At 35.5% G+C, this 11902-nt stretch overlaps 1 pseudogene; it reads right to left on the bottom strand.

Annotated features, from left to right (window-relative positions):
- Positions 1–1679: 1679 nt before the first annotated feature.
- LOC135750515 (myelin-associated glycoprotein-like) lies at positions 1680–9649 on the bottom strand (annotated as a pseudogene).
- Between the last annotated feature and the right edge of the window lie 2253 nt (positions 9650–11902).

An 11902-nucleotide genomic window follows, 5' to 3' on the forward strand; every position in this document is an offset into this window, starting at 1 on the left:
CAACTTTTTACACGATAACCACCCTTTTTTAAATACATTTTTAAACTTATACCTGTCGAAAAAAAAATCTGTTTTTTATGTTTAGTTTGATGAACTCTTAAATATAACACACAGAGAGCACCTGGCACAGTCGGGTAAATTGCATTTGCCATCAAGCAACAGTGCAACATCGTTACAAGGAAAAACAATCCTTTAGAGACTTGATCAGAATTTATAATAAATAAAAAATTAAATAAAGTCAGAATCAAGTAACAAGGTGTGCAAAATGGCTGAAGTGCAGGGGGACAAAACACAAGTCACAAAAAGTTAAATCGGATAACCTTGAGTGATCTATAAATAAAATAAAAATAAAGAAATTATTCAAATAATAAAAGTATAGCCAGAATTGTCAGTTTTGTCTTTTTAGTTGCAGAAACAAAAAGAACTGCTTCGCAATGGTTTATTACCCTACCGAAAAATCCAGCCAAGACCAGCATAAGCTGGTTAGCTGGTTTTGCTGGTGTAGCAAGCTGGTCTAGCTGTGTTTTGGTCACTTTTAAAGCTGGTCTAGCTGGACTTACCCAACAGCTTGGCTAGCTTTGACAGGCTGGGAGGACCAGGTTTAGCCAGCTACTTCCACCTTAAACCATCTAAAACCAGCTACCAGCCTATGCTGGTCTTAGCATGATTTTTCATTAGGGTAACCTGGAATTCGCTTCCCATATGGACGTGTAGCCCTGTCACGGGGGTTTTTGGATTTATTAACGCATTTTGAAAAATATTTTTCACATATTATTTGCAAAGTATTATCATAATGAATAGGCTATATTTTAATATATTGGAAGAAAGCTGTTACATGTGAAATCAGATAATGTGCACCCTTATACAGCCAAAATTCAATGATCCTCAATTTATAACGAGTCTGCGATTCGACTGTGAGATTGGTAATTATTCTGGATATTGTTGGGTTAACACAAACAAAGGCCCAGTTCCATCAGATAAGGCTGTTTGGACAACTGACAGACATCTTTTATTGCTGTACAAAGCTGAGAAGAAGAGGACGTTTTGATTGGTCCACTACTTTTCTCCTTATCATCCTTTACTCTAATCCGAAGCCAGTGTGATAGTAAAAATTCAAGGAAACATGCAAAGTATTGGCTAAACCAAAGGACAAATTTATCTGCACACTATTTACTTAATAGCATTGCATTTACTTAACAACACTTACAACAGTACCAAAGTATTAGCATGGTTTAATTTCACTTTTCCCACTAGAGGTCACTAAATAACAACAGCTGCCACTTGATGAATCTCTTAAAGATATTTAATGTGTTCTGAGCTTGTCACATCACAGAAAAATGTGTTATTAACCACCCAATCAAATTTGAATTATGCAAAAAAAAGTAAATAAATTCAATTCTAGGGTAAAAACTGCTTTCTCTGCTCCCATGCAATGGGGGAGTGTCCATAGGCCCTTAAACCACGTCCACACACATGCAATATGCCTTCTTTCAAATACTGTTTCAACCTGAATGGATGCCTGAGATTGTTTTAGGGGCAGGGTCATGTGCGGTGGCTCAAGTGTGTCATCGAGCCACCGTTTAAGGGCCACCTAAAAAATCCTGAACTCCTAAATGGTGAAAAACGATCTAACCACTAAATAGTTTACAGTGGCGTGTTCCAGCAATACCTTACTAACATATATAATGTTTAGGAAAATTTTTCAAAATTGACTTTAAAGCAACTATCCTGTATAGCTCAGTGGTAGAGCATTGCATTGCATTAGCAGCACTAAAGGTCGTGAGTTTGATCCCAGGAAACAAACATGCTGATAAAAAATGTATATGTTGTAATTCACTATTAGTCATTTTTGATAAATGTGTCTGCGAAATGCATCAATGTAAATGTATTTTCATTATTCTTTCTTAATATTTAAAGTCTCATATTCAGACACTGGAGCAGAGAGCTGAAGAGAAGCATATGTGCCTGCATCATTGTGAACCTGAAAACAAAAACAATCTCAAACATCATCATCACTTTCATTATCATCTATTATAGTAAAACATCACAAACTCACCTTCAGCTTGTTGCTCAATCTGAAAGAAAGTAAATCAAGTTATTAAAAACCAGCAGAATACAGTAGGGGAGAGCGGGGTAAGTTGTCACACTGTTTATAATTCCAAAACTAGGGGCTCTATCTTAAAAAATCCAATAGCCACTTTGTGTGATGATGACTTCTATAGTCAACTTCGTGTTCACATGTGGTCAAGATCTGACGTTAGCACAAATCTTTTATTTTTTTGGCTTAAAAAGTAAAAAAGATACTTTACATTTTATACAATTCAACTTTGTTGGGTATGAATGTTAAAAATTATTATAAATAGATGAGACAATATTGTGTCTTTTGATACTTTAGCTGACGTGCTATGTTGAGCTAACCCTGAAATTTAGCCAACATTAGCAAATATGTCAGTTTAGGGCAAATTGTTTCATGCTTTTCACACTGGAAAACATAACCCCTTGTTATTCCAAATCACAGGTTAACAGAATCATAGGTTATCTGTTTCACATTTCACAATATTCGTACTTAACCAGGGGTTAAGAGATAACCCTGGGTATTTATTATCTGACGTTTCACACAATGCATTCCTAAACCCTAGGTCAGGTGTCTGAAACCCTAAGCTAACCCTTTAATGTCAGGTCATAACATTCTAACCCTGCTTCCTTTCACACTGTGTACGTTTTACACCGCAATGCAGGGTAAACTCACAAAAGCAGGGCGAGTTAATTTCAGGGATAACTCTGCTTCCGAATTACAAGTGTGAAACGATTGAGGTTATAAGCAGGGTTAGAATGAAGATAACCCAGGGTTATGCGCAGTGTAAAAAGCCCTAGAGTTAATGTTTCCAGTTCTGGTTTGAATTTAAAAATTAAAACCAATAATCACAATTAAGTGACAACTTACCCGCCGATGTGGCAAAATGTCACATATGAACATTCTCTATTTAACCGTCTACAACATACAGTTTTTTTCAGTCGCTAACAAGCATTTGTCCAATCAGTTGTCACATTTTCAAAACTCTAAACACAATTAGCACAGCATCGGTCTTTTGTGGCCATACCATTAATTCATTTCATGTCGTTTTCACACAATATGCAGTCAGTAAACACATTTCCACAATGCTTACATTTTCTTAACAGACAAGCTATACCTCCCACCAAAATTATGGATTGTCTTTGTAGTATTTACAAATGCTTACACACAACATCCCACAATAGCAAAAACAATATTCCAAACCATAGATACAGTATAAAAACCTTTATGTTGGGTAAATTGGGCCAACCACAGCTGATTCCAGTCTGGCTTAGGTTATTTTTTCTTTTACATTGATACTTATACAGTAAAAGGAGGACTTTGAGGAGTGTTGTTTTTGAAAACAGAAACAGACAAACACTGTAATGTCTGGAAGAGGAAGCATAAAAGCAAGGGGCACATGGAGAAGAGCAGGCCCAGTAAGAGTTGCAATGAGAGATGCAGGAGCAGTGAGAGATGCAGTGAGAGATGCAGGAGCAGTGAAAGATGCAGTGAGAGATGCAGGAGCAGTGAAAGATGCAGTGAGAGGAGCAGGGCCAGGGAGAAGAGCAGGACCCAAGGAGAGGGCAATGTAGAGGTGTAAGAATGCATGGTGGTGGCATTCCAAGGGCTGCAAAAACAGTAGTCAGTGATGAAATTCACTAATTTCAGTAAGAGAGGCTGGTGAAAGAGTGCAGCCCAATTTAAGGAGGTTGCCTCCATTATACGCATCTTTCAACAAACCAACAGGTAAGTATTGCATTTTACATGGATTGTTTCTATTCTCACTTGGCATGTCAATAAGGTCATACAGTAATGCATATGTAAAAAAATGTGTCCCTCTAAAGAATGCAACGTCTTCCACCCTCTGGGGGAAGAGGAAAGCTCCTCAAAAATGATCAAGATCAATACTGTAAAACTTTTTCTGTTCTATCATATTGTGTTTCTACTTTACCTCCTGTAGTCAAGAGTAAGGGGAAAAACTGCTTTTTACTGAAATGCTTTTGAATGTGAACATTGCTGTACATGTGGACACACAGTTCCCAACCAAGACATTTAGCGTAAAAACGTAAACGTAAAACATGTTTTGCATGCAAATACCTGTAAAACTGAAACATAAAAGTCTATGCAGTTTTTCTAATGTCAACAATAGCCAGTATTTAGAAACCTGGTGTACTTTAATTGATTGCATGTACCTTGTGAAGTGAAAAGAAGTGTTATTCTTTGAAAGAATAATTTCATTTTGAGTCAGATTTCCAGTGTTTTGGTAAAGTTATTATGTGCAGATAAATGAAGAGTTAGTATTTATTTAACAAAATGTGTTTTTGAGAAGAAAATTATGCGTTTGGCCAATTGTGTTTTGTAGGTGGAACTCTGTGTTAAGTGTTTAGAAAAATTATCTGAAGTATGGGTAAGCGCTTGTTAGCGATTGAAAAAAAACTGTAAATAAGAATGTAATGAATATACAATATATGTGTCCAAGACTTCCTTCTTTCATTTAGTATGAGATGTATATCATTGTGATGTATGGTGCTCAGTAAATCTTAAACAGTGTGAAAAGTGTGACAACCTACCCCGCTCTAATCACTAACTACTGTAAATCTTTATGTATATAAATGGATTGTTATGTCAATAACTTACTGTCTAATTCTGTAAAGTGCAAATCCAACAGTCAGAGCATACAGGATAAGAATCAGTGTTAAGATGATCAGGACTGGAATTAAAATCTGCAGACAATCTAAAATCACACAACATGCACATGAAAGAGAAACATAAATAAATGTCAAAGTAATAAGAGAAAACATAAATCCTTACACTGCAGTGCCAAAGTACTATATGACATTGTTTTTATTGTATAGTGGTCCTGTTAACGGAGGAGATTGTAAAGGTCATACAGTAGGTTCAGTTTGTGAAAGGACAGTAATAAAATGCACTGTCGGCTGATTTAGATAAAATGTCTGCCAAATGCATAAATGTAAATGTTAGTACAATTAAAGGGATAGTTCACCCAAAAATGAAAATTCTGTCGTCATTTACTCACTCTAACCAAACCGTTCTCAAAATATCTTTTTTTTTTTGCATGATGTTGAACACACGTACAGTAATGTGTTGTGTGAAAGAGCGTAGAATGATGGGAGGTAAGCCCAGTGTGGCTTGATTGAAGCAACAACAAGAGTGGCTAGCTAGACACTAAAACTGCACAGATTGATAAGAGTATAACAAGAGTACAAATTGCTCTAACAAATGTTGGATGTCATACGCCAATCGGCCTGTGCAGTATCACGTGGAGTAAAACACATCTATTGTTTTCTATGGCAGCAAAAGTGGAGTCAAAAAATAACATGGACATCTTTACACTTGGCAATTGACCCAATGAACAGGAATGAATTCTCTGAATTTCAAACATTGTTAAAAACATTTGGGATAATTTAAATGCAAAAACATATATAACACTGGGCTAGTGAATTTAGGATATTTTATAAGAGAGGTATTTGCTGATGTATGGTAACCCATACTTGGAATGTGACCTCTGCATTTAATATGAGTGGAATTAAAGTCTGTTGACAAACTAAAATCACACAACATGCACTTGGAAGAGAAATATAAATATGTCAAATACGAAAAAAAATACTCACTACATCAGGGGTGTCAAACTCATTTTAGGCTGAGGGCCGGATGGTAAATAATGCCATGAAGTGCGGGCCGGATAATTTTTTTAAACCTTAAGGGCGATTTATAGTCGTGCGTAGGTCCTACGGCGTAGCAGCGACGGCGTAGGTTCCGCGTCGGTTTTCATTTATACTTGTGCAAACACACAGCTCTGTGAAAACTATTCATAAGGTCACACTCATACTGTATATTATGTACACACAAATTTACATCTGAACAAAACCCACTGGCCTTATAGGTTGAAAAGCTTTAATTTAACTTCTTTTGCCTTAATGCCAAAATTATTTATAAACCATTCAATTTTCTTTGGAATATATTTGTAATGAGAACAGTCATTTAGAAAATGAAAATGCTAGATGGGGCAGTGGCCCAAACCAAAAATGGCACTATGGGGGGTGGTACTATTATTAAGGTTTTAATAAAGTATTATAAATATTATGTGTTATATTACTAGCATCAACTTAGACAAGTGATTATAATGGGAAATATAATAAGAATTAAAGTGTGACAATCTGCTAAATATTCAATATGATTTACCTGCTGGCTTGATGGAGCTTTGAATCCATGTTTGTAATGTTGAACTGCTGCTAAAAGCCTCTCTTTCCGTTCTCTGTCGTTATTTTGTGAAGGCATTGGTCTTTTTTGTATTTTTTGTCTACAAAGTGTGCCAACAACAGCAAATTTAGTGTTTATATTAACTTAGATCTGATCGGGAACATTAAATCGATTAGACAAGCATTGTAACGTTAATAAGAATGTGGATATTTGTTGTTTGCTTGCTAAGTTGTTAGCACTTTTAGAACACTGACAGCAAATCATTACCGGAAGAAATACATAAACATACTTACAAATTACTAATTCTGCGGTTTAACAACTGATTTAATGTAATGAATCTACCTGTTAATGCAACAAACTTCGGAAACTCTCAGGCAGAGAGTGGACACAGAGATGCTGCGGAGCGGGCGGGAAAACACAAAGTGGATTACCAGAATCGGTGGATCTTTAGCGGAGCGGTAACAATAAAACGGCAAGATTTTTGGGCACCGTGTTTACTCTATGTTCCGCGTTTTGCTGCTTTCCGCAAGTCTCTCATATTAAAAACGAACTAGACACCCGCCTAAAAGGGTTTTTAAAATATCTATTTAATATTTAATAAAACTATAAATCATCACGCGGGCCGGATTGGACACCTTTGCGGGCCGTATCCGGCCCGCGGGCCGCATGTTTGACACCCCTGCACTACATTATGCTAAAGTACTATATGACATTGTTTTAATTGTATAGTGGTCCTGTTTGTGGTAGAGATTGGGAAGGGAATTGATTCAGTTATCAGGGAATATCAGCAGATTTAAATAAAAAAATGTCTGACAAATGCAAGATTGTAAATGTTAGTAAATTTAAAGCTATCTTGACTTTAGGGACTGATTTATCTCCACACTTTTACTTGACAACACTTAGAACAGTAACCAGGTATGAACATGGTTTCAAAGCACTGTCATTTTCGCCAGGTGTGGCTAAACAACAACAACAGCTGCCACTTGATGAATCTCTTAAAGTCGCTGTAAAGTCAGATATTGAATGTGTTCTTAGTGTGTCACACAACAGAAAAGTATGTTTTAACCTGAGCTGTGTTTTAACCTGAGCTGCTGTCTCTCTTAACTTTCAAATAGCCTACAACTTTAACCTGAATGGTGCTTGCGATTGTTTTAGGGGTGGGGCTTTGCAAGGTGGCTCAAGTGTGTCATCTAGGCACCATTTTAGGCCCGCCTAAAAAATTTTACTTAGAAATAGTGAAAAACTGTTTAAAGACATTTCATTTAGCAAAGCTAGTGATACTTCCACCACAATCTGTGTAAAAGGTATAGTTTAGGAAATGATTTTTTTAGGTAGTTATTACCCCAACAAAATATGTGAAGTGAGGAACAAGAAAACTTTTATATTTAAAGCTCTTCCAGGTGCCTGTGATATGTTACTCTCTACAAAACAATTTTTTTTTTAAATGTATATAGAGGTTGAAACAGAGAACTTACTTGTCTCATGAGAACGGTGAAGCAGTTGAATCTGTTGACTGGCAGTGCCGTGAGTGTTGGTGGTGACACACTGCAGAGTGTCTGTGTGTGTAAGTGACTGATGGAGAGAAATGAAGCTCCTCAAGTCTGTGCTGCTCAGTCTCTCCTCACTGATGAATGTGTTTGTAGAGTTACTGACAGGACGTCCTGATAGAAACCACTCCACTTTAGGAGAGGGATTCCCATGAGCCTCACACAAACACACAGTTACATCAGTTCTGTTACAGCTGAAGAGAGAGATTTTGGGTGCATCTGAAAGTGAAATAGAAGCTTGTGTGTCTAGCAGGAAAACCAATTAATTGCACTAAAATATAAAGAACATAAAAGTCCATTAGATCAACGAAACATGACAAAATGATGCTCTTACACTGAACACGTAATGTGATGTAGTTCTGTGCTGTTGTGTTTCTCTGCTGTAGCTGGTAGGTTATAGTGCAGATGAAAGTGACTCTATGTTGAAGGTGAGTTGCAGTGAAGTTCAGTTCAGAGATGATCTCAGTTTGATTCTGTTGATCCAGCTGTAGTCTGCTGTTCTCATTGAGGTGGAGTCTGTCAGTGGAGCTCCATGTGAGAGTTGGTGGAGAAGAGGAGCAGAGAGTCTTAGCAGAGCAGCGCAGACACATAGAGCTCCCCTCTAACACCTCCTCCAGAACCTCAACCTCCATCTGATCCTTAAACATCTGAACTGTGGGTTTAGGGGGAGAGGCTGAAATGTACACATATATATTTGCAGTGTCACTAAAAGGTCAGAAAGAAACTTATTTTCATAGATTTTCGTTTATTACTTGAGATCATTCTGTAATTATCTTTTCATGGGTAAAAACTGTTTTATTGCACTGTACGTGTTTGCAATCATTCATTCACTCACCAATCACATCTATTGAAACAGACTTTTCTTTATAGATATATTACAGTCCACCATTACCCTCAATCCTGAAGTAAAAATTGCCTTTGTCATTTGAAGTAACATTATAAAAGATGGTGGTACAGTTCTTGTTTTTTAACTTTCCAGTTATGTTCCCTTTAAAAGAGAAATTGGAGTTGCTGGACTTAAACACAATATTATTGTTGACTTGATGCCCATCTTTAAGCCACACTCCTTTAGCACTGTCAGTGAGATCTTTGTCATATGTGTTATCAATATCAAATCTGCAGTTTATGGTCACACAGGATCCACTCAGAGCTTCAATCTTCTCTGGCAGACTGATGTTCCAATCTCCACACCAAACACCTAAAATACAAACATGATGAAAAACATTGAAAAAACAAGCAGTGCTATGTAATCAGTGCATTCATACTATTGATATTTTTTCAATCATATATTAAAATGTGAGCGCATGAATACACACTCTGATTCATGTCACACTACATATTGCATATTTATAATTGCTGTAAATGTGTTATCTGTTAACATTTTGTTAATGAATACAACAACAGTGTATCTGTGTAAAATAACGTTAACAAACACAAATAAAAATGTATTAACATGCTTTTACAATTGCAATGCCATACTCTTTGTAAATCTATATACAGGAAGGAGAGTTTGGTTCAAAAACCAGATAACTCCGTTTTTTTTTTTTTTTTCAAAACATGTTTAATATTGTTATCATGTTTTTATTGTGTTTATTGTGCTACTTGGCTGTATTTTTTATGAAGTCTTAAATCAAAAGAAACCAACTGGAGCATGATCGATATTAATTGAAATGCACAATCAAATAACAAGTTTTATATAAAAAAAAAATGTTATCTGGTTTTGAAACCAAACTCTTCAAATATTTATATGTTTAAGGTTAAGAGAAATGAAGAACAAACCTTGCAACAACAAAACCAAAAGAATGATTTTCTGCTCTTTGTCCATCTCTTTAATAAAATAAGATCAGTCTTTTAGAGAAACACACGCACCTGTAAATATACATAAAGCACTTCAGCGGTAGAGAATTGCATTGCATTAGCAACAATAAGGGTCCTGAGTTTAAACACAGGGAGCAAACATGCTGATAAAAATGCATGCATTGTAATAAGTTACTTTTGATAAACATGTCTGCTAAATACATCAATGTAAAACTGATGTAAACTACCCAATAGGTCAACAAACTGATGAACAAGTTAAAAAGTAATTCTACCTAAGTGACTTATAATTAAAGAAATGGTTTAAAACTATCTTACCACAAATGAGCTAAAGAGTGTAAACCGTGTATTATCTTCGCAGATTGTTAAAATGTGAGATTCATGGATGCTGTGGATTCTTTATTGAAGGTCCTCCTGATGATTTGAGATTAAGTGAAACTGTGCTGTGAGTCATTCACACAAATACTGACTGATATCAGATGGACTAATCCAGTACTTCCTATATCAGCTTAAACGCCCATTCTGTTTAAAAAAACTATGTTTAAACACAAAGTCCAATTAAAACTTTTAAAAAATGTTGTTGTTTTCTTTTTTTAAATAATGTTATGACACATTTTAAAAATTACACTCTAAAACATTGTAAAAACTTCTATATAGCCCAATATGGTACTACATAGGTGCAATATGGCAGTTAAAATGGTTCCCCCATGATTATGAGCCAGTGAACCACTTTTAGTGCTATTTAGCATCGTTTGTTTTTAGACACCAAAGATCTATTCATCTAACTCAAGTCTCACATTACAGTAGCATATTCTGTTCACAAAGACTATGGGGGAAAATGTAATGCAGGCGAAAACATGAAATATCATGAAATAATAAAATAGATTTTATTATTAATCATAAAATAGTTAAATAAGGAATTAAAGTGATGTGAAATGAAAGCCTCATCTGATGCTGGAGTGTGATGAAAGAAATGTTGTATCAAATTTGCAACAAACTGGATGAGGCTCACATTATTATTTTTAGATATAAAATGACGTTTAATGAACTAAGAAACACATTGTGTCTTTTTTATACTTTTGAAAAAATAAATGTGACGTCTGACATGAAGTTCCAATAACAGCTAAAAAGATCTTCACACATATGCTGGACAAAATGATCTGAAACTGTCCCATTTGATCTTTCTATTGAATATATGTATGGAAAATAAAAATAGTATTATACAAACCTTTTCTGAGAGGACTGAGGAAGTTGTTTTAGATGCAGAACTTGTTGCTCTTTAGAGGTGATATTATTTTATTTAAATGTTAAAATACTCTCCTAGATGAGTGGTATAGCAAGAAAGTACAATTAACAAGCAACCTCCATGCAACTGCACAACATTCACTCAGTCGTCAAGTTGACTATTGAGACTTTGGGCTTCACACCTGTGATTGGTGGTTTGGTTTAATTAGTGACACGCAATCTTTTGTTACACACTCGCCGTAAAATACAGGTAGAAACATGATAGGCTAAAGACACCACACAAAGGTTTAAATCACGCAGCAAATACATATTGAAAAAATATACAAAGACTCAAAAATATAGGAAAAGAAAGTAATGCAGATGAAGACATGAAATGATGTCATGAAATGAAATCATACTATCATGTGAGATCTATAAAAAAAACTATAACAGTAAATTTACTAAACCTAAAGTGATCAGATAAGACATTTTAAGGATGTGCCTGATCTGGAGTGTAATGATACATCAAATGAGCAATAAGCTGGCTGAGGCTCATGCTATTTCAGATATTAAATGACGTTTCATGAACTGAGAAACACATTATGTCCTCTTTATTTATACTTTTGAAAACTTTTTAACTTTTTACATCCTCTTCATGAAAAAAGATTTTCACACTTCTCTATCTACTGGGTCTGAAATATACAAAGTGCTTATTTTATAAACAATTTTTGAGAGGACTAAGAACAGTTTTTATGTAGATTAAAATGAAAATAACCCCATGAATTTCTTATCCTCAAGCCATCCAAGTTACATATGTCCATCATCATTCAGACGAGCACAATTTGAGTTATTTTAGAGAGTGCCCTGCATGACTCTTCCAAGCTTTATAACAGTATGGAAAACGGGGTTCAAGACTTTCAAGCCCAAAAAAGTGCATCCATCCTTCACAGAAGTAATCCACACAGCTTTAGGGGGTTAATAAAGGCCTTATGAGGGTAATCCGTGTGATTTTGTAAGAAAAATATACATATTTAAAACT

This window comes from Paramisgurnus dabryanus, chromosome 1 (assembly GCF_030506205.2).
Source record: "Paramisgurnus dabryanus chromosome 1, PD_genome_1.1, whole genome shotgun sequence".
Lineage (NCBI taxonomy): Eukaryota > Metazoa > Chordata > Actinopteri > Cypriniformes > Cobitidae > Paramisgurnus > Paramisgurnus dabryanus.